This window comes from Fukomys damarensis, unplaced genomic scaffold (genome assembly GCF_012274545.1).
Source record: "Fukomys damarensis isolate Sample0158 unplaced genomic scaffold, DMR_v1.0_HiC HiC_scaffold_14, whole genome shotgun sequence".
NCBI classification, from domain to species: domain Eukaryota; kingdom Metazoa; phylum Chordata; class Mammalia; order Rodentia; family Bathyergidae; genus Fukomys; species Fukomys damarensis.
Genome location: NW_022900926.1, coordinates 72,365,406 through 72,379,719, shown reverse-complemented (window position 1 = coordinate 72,379,719; position 14,314 = coordinate 72,365,406). Strand labels below are relative to the sequence as shown.

General features: G+C 41.1%; 1 protein-coding gene across 6 annotated transcripts in view; it reads left to right on the top strand.

The window, feature by feature from the left end:
• The first annotated feature begins 11,973 nt into the window (after nt 1-11,973).
• The window catches only part of Scml4 (Scm polycomb group protein like 4), a 99,137-nt gene continuing 96,796 nt past the window's right edge, over nt 11,974-14,314 (top strand). For 4 of the 6 annotated variants that reach the window (XM_010635322.3, XM_033763428.1, XM_010635319.3 and 1 more), the window contains exons 1-2: nt 11,974-12,331; nt 12,974-13,064. The gene's annotated coding sequence lies outside the window, so the exon portion shown is untranslated. Of the gene's footprint in view, nt 12,332-12,878; nt 13,065-14,314 lie in introns of those variants that run through there. The other 2 variants (XM_019209206.2, XM_010635323.3) reach the window with 2 other exon arrangements.

The window sequence follows — 14,314 nt, the reverse complement described above, 5'->3', positions numbered from 1 at the left end:
CAAATAAAGGAGGATGGAGCCTCCGGTGGTCAATGACTTTATCCTCCAGTCAAACCCTAAAAGTCTGTTTTTTTTAAATGAAGTTTTAAAAAATGTGGAGTCTGTCTTGGGTGAACCCTATTCTATCTTCCTTCCCTGGTCTCCCCCTACACACACACACACACACACACACACACACACACACAGAGTTTCTGTAGATATTGAACCCTAATCAGCTGAAGTTTTATGTGCTCAGTACTTTCTTTGAAGGCTTCCTTTCTGGCCACTTGGAGCACATGTAGAGGTTTGGCTAAGGTAGTAGTTTCTGGTAGTTTCTCAGCATTCCAGGGTTTGTTTCACCGCCATAAGTGGGAAGGAAAAGTCTTAGAAGAAAAAAGGAGAAGTAGGAAAAAAGAACTTGGAGGGCTGGGAAGGTGCCACTCAGTGTAGAGCCCTTGCTTAGTATGCTCGAGGCCCTGGGTTTGATCACCAGCAGCATTTAAAAAAAAGGAAAGAGAAAGAAAAGAAAAGAAGAAAGGGTTTAGAGAGTAACTGTATGAACTTTGAAAGTCACATTTGTTTAAAAGAAATGCAAGGGACCACAAGGAGATAATATTTCAATAGGCAGATGTTTTCCTTTTCAACTTTAGCAAATATATTAATGTAATGACAGATACCTAAAATTGATCACTTTTAGAGGTGGAGAGAATCAGATGGGAAAGCTTGTGATAACACTGATCAAGATTAGTTCGCTTTAACCCTTTATTTCTTTAATTCATTCAGAAACATGTATTTGTTAGTTTCCTGCTGAAGACCGGGCATTGCACTGCATGCTGGGAGCTCCATTCCGCACCACCTGGACTTTACAGCTTTGTGACCAAAGAGAAGTCCTGATGTCCCTGGACCTGGAATGAGGGTCTCCGGGAAGTGCTCTCACCAAGTTGCCAGGCCTGGAGAAAAGTTTCCACTAAGACAGTCCCTAAATGACAGCACAGTCACAGGCACCCACAAGCAAGGGGAGGAGGCCCTGTGGAAGGGACACATTTTGGGTTGAGGAAACTTTGAGTGAGTCATTTTTTTCTTTGGAAGAGAGTGATTTTCACTTCATTTGATTACTAACTTACTGTGTCTAGCACATGGCTTTTCTAAAACTGAGGTAGGGTGGTATGAGCTCTGAGAAGGCCCCACTGAGAGTAGGAGACAGGAAGCCTGTCCCTGCATGGACTCTAGAAACGTTCACGAGGATGAAGCCCAGAGTTTAAGACAACAGGATGACCAGGGGAAGCTGGGTACACTCTTCAAACTGAAGCTAAGTCTGTGGCTGAAAGTAACCTACCACCATGGGGCAAATGTCTTATCTTTTTTTCAATGATAAAAATTGAGGGTCCAGATTTATAAGAAGTAAAAACAACTTTGTTTGCCACGATGACAAGGAAAACTTCTGTTATTAATCATACAACTTCTATTTTGCAATAGAAGTGGGTGTTCCTTGGTAGAAAATATGAAAAAGAGAGAGTAAAGGGCTAAAAATCATTCATAATTTTATCACCATGGAATCATGACTATCAACATATTGCCCGTATTTTGCAAGTCATTATTTTTTCAAAGTAAAATTATATTCTGCCTATTATTTCACAACCTGCAATTTGTTCCTCATTTTTTTAGTGCTTGGGAGTGAACTCAGGGTCTCGCCCCTGCTAAGCCAGTGTTCTGCCACTATGCGGTACGCCCAGCCTCATGTTTTATATTCTTCTACAACATCCGTATTCATCAGTGTTTCCATTTCTGGGTCAGATTACCCAACACCCTCAGCTTTAAGGAAGGGAGGTTTAATTTGGCTCATGGTTTCAATCTGGTTGGCTTGCTCCATGGCAGGAACATCGTAGCAGGAGGGTATGGTAGAGCATGGCTGTTCACTTCACGGTGGATTGGAAGCAGCTCAGGGGAATAGCACCAGTGAGGAGGAGACCAGGGACCAGATGTAGCACCGAAGGTCGTGCCTCAATTACCCAGACCCTCCCAGAAGAGTGCTTTAATAATCCCCTGGGCGCTTCCAAGCCAATCAAGTTGACAATACCACTCCTTGTCAGCTTGACACCCAAATACATCTCCTTAAATGATATTTGATCCCAAATAATGTATCCACAATTTCATAATTCCATCTATCATGATACGACTATCCAGCGCACAGCCACTAATGCGCTAATTCCCTCCCTAAAGTCCCAACCGTTCCAGCATCGTCCAAGTCCAAGTGCAAAGTCGCCTCTGAGACTCAAAAGCAAATTCTTAGCTGTAAGCCTGGAAAATTAAAAAGGCAAGCGGCAAACAATGGTACTATGTATAGGGCAAACATTCCCTTTCCAAAAGGGAGGGATAGGGGCATAGGAAGAATTAGGACCAACTTCAAGACCAAATTCAGCAGAACAATCATAAAGCTCGTACTTTCTATAACCCTGAAGATCCCCTGACTTCAGGAAACTTCAGGCAAAGTGTGTCGAGTGATGTGGAGGAAAACTCATGGGGCCATTTGAGTACAAGAGAGGGGAATCTCCCTTTTCTACTCCAGGAAAAGAATCTTGGCTTTTCTTCCTGTTACCCAAATCAGCAATCCAAAGTGCTAGTTTACCAGGTGGGGGAGTGGGGAGACAGGAAGGGGGGGAGGGAGAGAGGGAGAGAGAGAGAGAGAGAGAGAGAGAGAGAGGGAAGGAGGGAGAGACAGGTCTTACTGATGCTATTGTGTGCTTTTTTCCTTCAGTAATTATAGCCCTCATCACAGTCACAGCTGAGCAGTCCTCCAAGACAAAGTGTGGGCAGAAAAAGCAATGCATAGGATGGAAGAATGCCAGAATCATAAGGAACCAAGAAACTTATCTTGTCCCTATTGCCATCCTCCATGTTAAAGACAGGTAGCGATTTGATCATTGTCATTAGATCAGTAGCAGAGCTGGAACAAGGGGCAGTGCCAGAGGCCACATGGTGTAGCGATTAAGCGCAGTGTCTCGGGACAGACTGCCTGGGCGAGTCCTATATCCACCGCTTCTGAGCTGTGAGTTTGGGAAGGTCACTGGAAATCCCCAAGTCTCAGTGTTCCTTATCTGCGGAATGGGGACGCTACACACTTCATCAGACGGTTGGAAGTGGGTTACCTGATGGACCAGTAATCCCCGGGAAAGGTCGGCGGTTAGCAGAATAACAAAGGCTGCACCCCCACTGCCTTCACGTTTGCGTTTGAGACAACCCAGTGTTAACTTGCTCCTCAGGTTGGCTGCTGCTAGCCACCAACCAAGATTTTTGTGGAAAGAGTGAAGCGGGCTGCCTGTGGGCTGAAAGAGAAGTGTGAGACCAGTGCCAAGGACACTGCAGAACATGGCCCCACCTAAGGCCCTGAGGGCCAGCCAAGGGTGGGTAAGAGTCAGAATATTCGCTCAGAGAAGTCCCTTAGTTTAACTTAACGTTCTTTTGGAGTTAAAAACATTTGGGAACCTTAACAATGCTGGTCGAATTTCTTGATACGTATTAGTTAATTTCAGTTTTAGGCCTCAGTGCCAAGTTGACCAACTGGACAGCAACCTCTGCATCCTGGACACATCTGACTTAAGGACGAGCCACCGTTCTCACTCTGGGAGGAGGCAAAGACGTATGGAACTCAAGGATCAGAATCAGAAACCCTACCAGAACTGGTAGAAAACCAGAATCTCCTTTTTTAGAACATGTAGATTGTGCTAAGCTTTTTTCTTTTTTCACAAGGCTTGGGGAATTTTTTTAAAATTTTAATGTAATTTAATTTTATCCCCTCCCCCCTCAAGCCCCCTCCCCTCCCTCTGTACAAAAGCTTTGTTTCCATTTTTCCTTCTATTTTCACTGTTTCCTTGTCCCTTCCTTCCTTTCCCCCTCCCTCCTCCCGTGTTCCCCTTCCCATGTGAACACTTCCTTCCCATTTCCCAACGTCCATTGTACATCAATCAATCCTTATTTCCATGTTTAGTTTCTCACACCAGAGAAATAACGTGGTATTTAAACATGTGTGGCCAATTTATTCCACCTAAGAGTGTGGTCTCAAGGTCCATCCATTTAGCTATAAATGTCTGAAGCTCATCCTTCTAATTTATGGCAGAGTAGTACTCCACTGTATGAAAAAACACGTCTTCTTTATCCATTCATTGGTTCATGGGCATTTGTGATGTTTCCAAGATTTAGCTATTACAAACTGTGCTGCTATAAACATGGGTGTGCATATATTACAGTGATATGAGGCTTTTAATTCTTTCAGGAAGACACCCAAAACAGGAGTAGCTGGGTCAAATGGAACCTCTAATTTTAGTTTTTTGAGAAATCTCCACACTGATTTCCACAGTGGTTGCACCGGTCCTATATTTCCATCAGCAGTGAGAAGGGTTCCTTTTCCCCCACAAAATCCTCCACCTTTTGTTATTGGTAGATTTCTTGATAGCAGTCTTTTCTTTTTTTTTTTGTTTTTTGGTGTCAGGGTTCAAACTCAGGACCTTGCTCTTGAGAGGGCAGGCAGCGGAACCACTGAGCTAAACCCCCCGGCCAGCAGTCATTCTTTCTGGAGATGGAGTCTCAGCATTGTTTTAATTTACATCTCTTGAATGATTAGTGATGTTAAACATTTTTTCATATATTTATTTACTGTTTCTAATTTTTTTATCTGAGAAGTGTTTTTTTATTTCAGATGCCCATTTTTGGTCTTTAAATTAGGGGGGTCTGATTTTTTGAATTCTTTAAACATTCTAAATAATGGTCCTTTATCTGAAGAGTTGATAAAAAATTTTCTCACTCTGTGAGTTGTCTCTTCATTCTGTTGGTGGTTTTTCTTGCTGTGCAAAAGCTTTTTAATAAGATGAGGTTCCAGTTGTTGATTCTTGTAGTATTTCCCATGTGGTCTGGGTTTTGTTCTGAAGTCTTTGGCTACTCCTGTGTCCTCAAGCATTCTATCTATCTATTCTCTCTTTCAGCAGATTTAGTGTTTCTGCTTTAATATTTAGATCTTTGATCTATTTTGATTTTAGTTTAGTGTATGGTGAGAGATATGGGTCTAGTTTCAATCTTCGGCATGTGGAAAGCCAGTTTTTCCAGCACCATTTGTTAAAGAGGCTATCTTTCTTCCAGTGAAGGTGTTGGGCTCCTTTGTCAAAGATAAGGTGGTTCATCCTCTAGTCTGTTCCATTGATCCTCAAGTCTGTTCTTTTGCTGTTGTGCCATGCTGTTTTTTAAAAAAATCACATTAGCTTTGTAATGTAATTTAAAATTAGGGATTGTGATAGTTCCTGCTTTGCCTTTGGTGCCCAGAATTGCTTTTGCTATTCTAGGTCTCTTCTGGTTCCAAATGAATTTTAGGATTGTTTTTTCTAATTCTATGAGAAATGTTGTTGGGATTTTCATTGGGATTGCACTGAATCTGTATAACAATTTTGGAAGCATGGCCATTTTCACTATATTGGTTCTTCCTACCCAAGAACAAGGGATAGCTTTCCATTTTCTGATATCCTCTTCAGTCTCCCTTTTCAGAGTACTGTAGTTTTCAATATAGAGGTCTTTTACTTCCATAGATTCATTCCTAGATATTTCTTTTTTTTGGATGCTATTGTGAAAGGGGTTGTTTCCCCACTTTCTCTCTCAGTGAGTCTGTTGTTTGTGTACAAGAAGGTTATTAATTTTTGTGTGTTGACTTTGTATACAGCTACACCACTGAATTTGGTTATCAAATGTTAAGTCTTTTGGTGGAGTTTTTGGGATCAACTGTGTAGAGAACCATGTCATCTGTGAATAATGATAATTTAACTTCTTCCTTTCCTATCCTTATTCCTTTTATTTCTTTCTCTTGTCTATTTTCTCTGGCTAATGTCTCCAGAACTATATTGAACAAGAATGGTGACAGTGGACATCCTGGTCTTGTTCCCAATTTTAATGTGAAAGCTTTCAGTTTTTGTCTATTTTATATGATGTTGGCTGTTGGTTTGCCATAGATGGCTTTTATCAGATTGAGATAAAAATCATCTATAGCAATTTTCTGTAGGGTTTTTATCATGAACTGATGTTGGACTTCATCAAATGCTTTTTCTACATCTACTGAGAGGATTGTATAGTTTTATTTATTTTTTTAATACTCAGGACCTTAAGCTTGAGAGGTAGGTGGTGGTACCATTTAGCTAAATTCCAGCTACAAGGATCATATAGCTTTTGTCCTTGGCTCTATTAATACAGTAATACATTTATATATAATAATACATTTATTGATTTGCATATGTTGAACCATCCCTGCATCCCTGGGATGAATCCATCTTAGTCATGTTGTATAATCTTCTTAATGATTTGATGCATTCTTTTTGTCAGTATCTTACTGAAGATTTTTGCATCTATGTTCATTAGGGAGATTGGCCTGTAATTCTACTTTTTGGTTGGATCCTTCTCTGGCTTTGGAATCAGGGAGTGATTGCTTGCTTCCAGGTGTGAATTTGGAAATATTGCTTCCCTTTCAATTTCATTAAAGAGTTTAAGGAGTAGCAGCATTAGTTCTTCTCTAAATTTCTTGTAGAATTCAGCAGTGAATCCATCAGGGCCAGAGCTTTTCTTTGCTGGTAGTTTTAAAATTACATATTCAATTTCATTTGGTGATATTGGTTTATTTAGAAAATCTGTATCTTCTTGATTCAGTTTTGGTAATTCATATATATCTAGGAACCTGTCCATTTCTTCTGCATTTTGTCTTATTTGGAATACAGGTTCTTGAAGTAGGTATAATCTTCTGGATCTCTGCAGGATCTGCTGTAATTTTATGCTTTTCATTCCTAGTTGCATGGATTTGTGTTTTTTCTTTCCTTTGTTGATAAGGCTAAGGGTTTGTCAATTTTACTTAATCTTTCAAAGCACCAACACTTTGATTCATTGATTTATTGTTTTTTAGTCTCTACTGCATCAATTTTTGCTCTTATTTTTATAATTTTCTGTCTCATATGAGCTTTGGGCTTGACTTGCTCTTCTTTCTCTAGAAGCTTGAGGTTCAACATTAGGTTGTTTATATGAACCTGCTCTGTTTTCCTGGTATGGGAATTCACTGCAATCAGTTTCCCTTGTAGGACTGCTTTCATTGCATCCCAAATATTCTGGTATGTTGTATTGTTTTTATCATTTAATTATAGAAATTGTCTGATTTCATCTTTAATTTCATCTGTGACCCATTGGTTGTCCAAGAGGGTGTTTTGTAACTTCCATGCATTTATGCAGTTCTTGTGGTTTCTTTTGCCATTGATTTCCAATTTCATTGCACTATGATGTGATAATATGCAATTATTTCAATTCTTTTCATTTACTTAAGCATTTCTATGAGCCAGTATATGGTCTATCTTGGAGAATGACCCATGTGCAGCTGAGAAGAATGTGTATTCTGATGTTGTGGAGTGGAACGCTCTGTAGACAACTACTAAGTTCATTTCTAATATTCTAGTATTTCATTGTTGATTTTTTGTCTAGTTGGTCTATTTGTGAAAGTGGGGTGTTGGGATCCCCCATTACAACTGTATTAATGCTTTTATGATTTTGCATGTCCATTAATATTTGTTTTCTATAGTTGGGTCCACTGCTATTTGGTGCATATATTTTTATTTTTATTTATCTCTTCCTCTTGGATTGTTCCCTTTACCAGGATGTAGTGACCTTTTCTGTCTCTCTTAATCAGTCCTGGCTTGAGATCCACTTTGTCTGCAAATAGAATAGTTACCCCTGATTTTTTCCAAGTTCCTATCACATAGAATATTGTTTTCCATCCCTGGACATTCAGTCTATGAATTTATTTTTGAATTAAATGTGTTTATTGTATGCAGCATATTGTTGGATCTTGCTTTTTGATCCATTCTGCCAGTCTGTTTCTTTTGATTGGTGAATTGAGACCATTAACATTGACGGTTATAACTGATATGTATTGTCTTATCTCTATCATGTTATTTTCCTGCTGTTGGCTTCCTTCTTTTTATTTTCTGCTTAATTTCTTGCCTTGCCTGGTGGATTCATTCTGTTGGGGTTCATGGAGTTGTAATTCTTTTTGTACCTTTCTAGAATATCCTTCAGAACACTTTGGAGTGCTGGTTTGGTGGTCATGAATTTCTTCAGGTATTCTTTGTCATGGAAGTATCTTATTTTCCCATCACTTTTGAAGGATAGTTTTGCAGGGTACATCAGTCTGGGTTGGATGTTGTTTTCCTTTAGGGTTTGAAATACTTCACTCCAAGCCCTCCTTGACTTGAGAGTTTGTGTTGAGAAGTCTGCTATGATTCTGATGGGCTTTCCTTTATAGGTATTTTTGTTTCTTTTCTCTAACAGCTTTTAATATTCTGTCCTTGTGCTGAATTTCTGGAATCTTGACTCTTGCATGTCGTGGGAAAGATTTTTTTGATCATGGATAATTAGAGTTTTATATGCTTCACTACTCTCTATATCAAATTGTTTTTCCCTGATTGGGAAGTTTTCTGCCATTACTTCTGAGAACAGTTTCTTTATGTCATTTGTGCCATCTCCTGCTTTTTCACTGATTCCAATCAACCTTATGTTATTTTTTGCATTATCTAGCAGTTGCTGGATTTATTTCTTGTGGTTCCTTGCTATTTTTAAGAAATCTTTCTTTTCGTGATCGCTGACTGCAATCTTGTCATCTCTGTCTCATATTCTGTCTTCACATTGGCTCATTCTGCTATGTATACTTTCAGTGGAGCTTTTAATCTCCTGGATATCTGCTTGAGTCTGTTTCATGGATTCTACTTTTTTCCTATGCTGGACATTCATGGTTTCCATCATGTTCCTGAGCTCCTCTATTTTAAAAATCAGTATCTTTCATTCTGGACACCATCTTTGTAGTTATCGGGGAAATTATTTCTGCTTTGACTTTTTTCTTGAGCCTCATTCATCTACTGTTACCACTTCAGAGAGTCCAGGTGGGTGGCTTTCTGATTTTTCCACTTCATTGCCCCTGGGGTTTGCCTTTCATGAGCTGAAAGTCTGGGCGGGGGTTGCAACTTGTTTAAATATGTTCTGATTTTCTTTCCTTTTTGTTTTTAAGTTTGATTCCTGTGTTGATGCTTGTAAATTCCTTATGGTGAGTAGCTTTATTGCCAGTATTCAGAACCCTTAGGAAATGACTACTTCTCAGAAGTGTCTTCCTGGCATAGCTAGCTTCTGGGTTTTGAGTCTGTTGCAGGATCCTACCTCCTTAATTTACTGGGCATGAGAAGTTTCTGCCTACTTAGCCCAGCTGCCAGTTCTTTGGCACTTGCCTATAGGTTGTTTTTGTTTTTAAAAGACCCCTGGCAATCTCAGTCTTGGAATATCAGAAGCCACGACTGATTAGCACAATTAGTCACCTTGGCTAAGGTAGTACAATCAACAATAACAATAGCATCAAATACAGCCTAGAGAGTGACAAAACTATAGCCCTTAATATGGCAATTTTACTTTTAGGAGAGAAGATTTAAAAGGTGTTAGGGAGTGAAAAACAGAAAGAGAAGAGGAAGAGATCAGAAGCAAGGCTGGAGGACAAACTTTAGGAAACTGGTGAAGAAGACAGGTGGGAAAGAGAAAAGGAAAAAATAAAAACAAGAACAGAACAACAACAAACTAGAAACTATGTTCAAACAGTCAGACAAAACTAAAAAGAGAAAATAAGAATAGAAAGGAGGAAGAACAGAAAGAAAAGAGAGAGAGAGAGAGAGAGAGAGAGAGAGAGAGAGAGAGAGAAAAACAACCCCCCAAAACAACCAATGCAAGGTGTGTCTCTGCTGTCACTGTTAGGCATTGTGGGCAAACAGAGTCCACAGCCAAACTGATTAATCCCAGCAAGCTAGCTGCAGCTTCACCGTGGGGTAGTGGCTAATCCCAGCCAGCCTGCCCCTTTAGTTCTTCTGAAGCTCAGGCCAGTTTCTGGCTACAATGCTGGACCCAATTCTTCGAGCCTACAACAGTCTATGTATCTCCTGTCAGTTTGAACTCCATTCCTTGATCTCCTGTTGATTTGAACTCAGCACCCACTCTGAGGCACTACAAGCCACTAGGTGGAGTCTGCCCACAGCTCTTCCGAGTTCCAAGCTCAGTTGGCTCCTCTCCAAGATGGCTACTGGCCAATCACCCTCTCCTGGGTGAGGTCAGAATCCAAATAAGTACCAGCTGCTGCAGTCTGGTTTGTCCACTGCTTTGTTCCCCTGGTGTGTTTCTCTGTGGAAGCCTCTGAGGTCATCAGTAGTCACTGTGTGTCTGCAGTTTTGGCCCACAGTTCCCTCTTGAAGAGTCCGGGATCTGGGCGAGAGCAATGCTTGGAACCTTTGTTCTCTTTGTTAAATTCTCTCTCTTCACTCTTCCCGTAGACTTGAATTCTCACCTCAGATCCTTCCTGGGTCCTGGGACTCACTTCCCTCCTCCTCCTCCTTTTTGCACTGTTATATTCCAGTGTAAGGACATCAAATCTCAGAGAAACTCTTTCTCTGCTGCTCATCACTCCACCCTCTAAGGGTAATATTTTTAATATTAAGAAAGATTTATTTTATTTATCCAAATAAGTATTTTAAAGTGAGGACCAGACACCTATAATCCCCGCACTTGGGAGGCTGAGGCAGGAGGGTCACCACGAGTTCAAGGCCAGTTGGGTCACACAGTGGCCTGAACTGCAGACTGAAACCCTGTTTCAAAAAAGAAAAGTGAAGACCAGTTTAATACCTCAGCCCATTCAAAGTGCTTTGTAGCTGAATGTGGCAAGAGATTGTGTCTGAGGTCACATGCAGAACCACAGCCATTCTAGCTAGGACAGAGGTGCAGGACAAAATATTAAATCACCCTTCAATCTTACTTTCTTTGTTCTTCCTCTTCTTCCTTCCCCCTTCTCCTTCTTTAATAAAATCAGTTTATATGAAATGATCAAAGTGAAAAACTACTAAACCTCCCTTTTCCCTCATAAAGCTAAACAGCAAAATTCATGGTCAAGTGAATTAAAGGAGTCCGTTTCTTCTTGCTCAATAAGTACAGGGCTTTGATTTTAAAATTATGAATTTCTATTATAATTTTAGGGGAGAAATTTTCTTTCCAACATGACTTCACATATATTCAGGAAAACGTCAAGTTGTAACTAGATTTTTTACATTCTCAGTAACTGACCAAATTGTGGCTGAAGGCTAAATTAACCTTCCTTGAGGTTTGGTCCCGGCTAAATGTGTGTGTGGGGGGAGTAATTGTAGAATGGACATGATGACTTGTAGGAAATACTTGGGAATACCCCAAGACCCCAGAGTGAATGGGAACCCTGCTCTACTTCACTGAAGAAAGAGGAAGAAAAAACTATCTTCATTGGGACAAACTGGCCACAAAGAAGGCAATGGGGTGTGGAGGATGGATAACAGCTTTTTTCCTGCGCAAGGACCACTGCTCCCAAACAGTCCCTAAACAGCTTCAGGGGTGTAGACATGCTTATGACCTTACACTTCAGATCTGGAGCCCAGGCACAGGGTTTGTAACCTGTGCACACATGTTGTAGGCAGCTGGGAGCTGATAAGTTCAACCATGATGTATTCATCTACGTAGCCACGCTCCTCTGTCGGACGCACAAGCTCTCTGAACAACAAAGCAGTTGAAACATTTCTCTCCCTCCTTCCTTCCTTCCTTCCTTCCTTCCTTCCTTCCTTCCTTCCTTCCTTCCTTCCTTGTCCAAAGTCCAACGTTTGCTCTGTCTGATCACCAGTCTTATAAGCCCTCATTGCTGCAGGACTGGGACAAAGAGATGATGCTACAGTCTGGTTTCTATGGCAACAGGGGAGGGGTAATGACAACTGGAAACACCCATTCTGACAATTGTGACACAATTCAGATTATTACAGGGACGTAACTACCAAAGAAGCAGGAGTGGCATTACCTTTCAGCTCATGTCGACAAAAAGCTACACTGCACATTTCTCTTAGTGGAGCTGCTAAGAGGAAGGAAACACCGACACACACACACACACACACCAACACACACACACACACAGAGGCTTCGTTTTCTGCATGTAAAATGTGTGTGTTCTTTAAAGCCAGTGGTTGGCTGGTTTTCCGGACATGATGTGGTCGAAGCTGTCATCGTAATGGAAATTCATTGCTGTAGCTATGGTAAATCGAGTGTTCAGCCTGTGCTGAATGCATTAGTCTAATGAGATGTTTGCAGCCAGAGAACAGGGCTGCTGGAGACTAACTGTGAGCTACTAGCACCCGGCAGAAGACAGCTTTTGCAATACTTGGGTTGCATGTGCCGAAAGCCGTCTGTCTTCTGAGCCAACACCCTCCGTGTGGTCAGCACCTTGATCAGGGCCGTGGTGAGCAAGCCGTAGGTAAGGGAAGCACACAACTGGAGGGTGTGCCACTGACTCGGGTCCTTCTCTTTGAGCTGTCAGTGTGACAGGCTACCTGCTGTAGCTTTGGGGGTTGCATGCATACCTCTAAGGCAATGCATGAGTGTCCTGCTCTATGCCCATGAGCCCAGCAGTTCCTCCTGTGCAAATACAAGATTTGATTTCTTCACCAGGACTCAGAGAGGGAGAGTATACATGTTATACATTTTGGATATATACACATTCAATGCTCCTTAACTCTGCCTTGAAATACATAGAAAACTGTTTTTTTTTTTTTTTTTTCCAAAATAGAAAACTGTTTTTTTTTTTTTTTTCAAATGTGAATTCAAATGATTGGCTAACATTTTTCCACAGTAATTTTGCTTTGCCTTGCTTTCTTTCAAATTAGAAATTACACTATGTCTTGGGGTAAAAATATTTACCTAAAATTTGGTTGTTAAACATTATGAACATGTCAAAGTATTGATTTTTAAGTAGATTTTATTTTTAATATCTCAGGTAAAATATTTCACATCTTTGTGCTGGTTTCAGTTAATGGGTGTGTGGTGGGGGCGCAAAACCTGGGGTCCGTGGGGTGTTTAGAAGTTTTCCCAAGTTCAAACACAAGGTGCCCTGTCCCAGGTGGAGTGCTGCGCGGCTGAACCAGCTTCCGCTTGTCCCTGTGCAGCTGGTGGTGCCCTCTCCAGGTCACTCGTCGGTGTGGACAGGACAGGTAAATGAGGGTGGGGTGCTGGCTGTGTGGAGTGAGTCAGGCCGTGTGCTGTACCCGATGTTCTTCCCGCTGTCTGTGACGGCAAGTGCGAGGTGGCTTGTGCTGTCTACAGATTCTGCAGACTCTGAGACAGTGGCTTTTGGGTTGGTCACAGCACTGTGCCAGGAGACAACTCCGAGGCAAGGTCATCTGGGTGCTTCGGAATCGAGGCGGTACTTGTCTGCTCTGCCTTTTTCTTCCTTTTTCACCTGAGGAACCCTCTGAAGAGAGAGGGGCATGGTTGCTTCTTTCCTTGAGAGTTTGTTTTTCTTAAAGTAGGATATGTGGAAGGAAAGCAGAAAAATAATGACACAGGCATTCATTGTGTGGTGAACGGCCTGGCGGGTCCAGCATTTGCGGAGCGTTTTTGTGTGTGTGTGTGTGTGTGTGTGTGTGTTGCTTGGGATCAGCTTGAAAATGTGATAAAGGGACGGGAACGACAGCAGAGGACAACCTAGAAAAACAGTATTGAATGATCATCAAAACAAATAAAATTTAGAGGCTTCATTTCAGGAACTTGTTTGGTGGCTTCAAAATCTACCTTTTAAACATATTTGTGACATACTTTAAAAAAATATGAGTGTGCTTTTTACAAGCTCTTAAAATTGTGTATGTGGAAGAGCTCTGGTATAGTTTTGTAATTTTTTGTTTTGTTTTGTTTGTTTTTTTGGTACTGGGGATCAAACTCAGGACCTTGCACTTGCAAAGCAGACGATAAAACCACTGAGCTAAATGTCCAGCCCGCTGGTATAGTGTTAAAAATTTATTAGTCTGCTTGATTTGTAAAACTTATTTTTAAAAGCACAGATCCCACAAAAACCCAATTGTTTTATGTTTAAGATGTTTATGCTTCTCATGTGTCACCAAAATTACTTCTGTTTGCTGGCAAAGAGAAAGAGAAAAGAGAAAAGAAAGAGTAAGTAAGAAGATAAGAAAACAGTAAGAGAAAGGAGCACATTGCCCCCACTCCTGTTTTTGCTCTACGTGATTTCGGCAGTCGAAACCTGAAACCCACAGGAGCAGTTTCACTTTCTGGCTTTGGGTCCCTGGTGAGGTCACAGACTCTCCTCTGGTGCCAGGTAAGCTGGGCACATCCATGGCCAGGAAACAAGCCAGCTTCAGATTCTGTCACACAGTTCCAGTAAGAACTTCGATCCTGAGGATTTTTTAAAGTAATGACTTTTTTTTTTTTTGGTACCAGGGATTGAACT